The sequence below is a fragment of the Cariama cristata genome, unplaced genomic scaffold (genome assembly GCF_000690535.1).
Source record: "Cariama cristata isolate BGI_N322 unplaced genomic scaffold, ASM69053v1 scaffold30745, whole genome shotgun sequence".
Lineage (NCBI taxonomy): Eukaryota > Metazoa > Chordata > Aves > Cariamiformes > Cariamidae > Cariama > Cariama cristata.
The window spans coordinates 7,100-7,496 of record NW_009617407.1 but is presented as its reverse complement, the minus strand read 5'-3'; positions in this window follow the sequence as shown (position 1 = coordinate 7,496).

The following is a 397-nucleotide window of genomic DNA, read 5'->3' as shown; positions in this document are numbered from 1 at the left end:
AGCAGGAATAACTGGGATGGAAGGGAGGTACACAGCGAACCCCACATCACGGACTGTGCTGGGATGTGGCCAGAGCGTGGGAAGGGTTGGGGAGGGCTGGCCCGGCCAGGGGAAGCCCCGCAGGGAATCTCCAGTGCTGTGGGTGTTTTGTAATCCTTTGGACCATTTTCTGCCCTCCTCCGTGCATGTTTTTGCAAGCCGGTGATAACGGGGCAGGGCTGCATCCCTCATGTGACAGCGCCTGCCCGCTCCCTCTGGCACCCCGGGGAAGGGAACTTGGTGGTGGGGAAGGGGTTGACATTTGGGCCAATGTCACATGCTGTCCCTGCCTCTCTCCTGGGAGGAGAGAAATCCCCTTGAAGGGCTCGGTGCAGCCGGAGTGACCACCGGGTCCCCG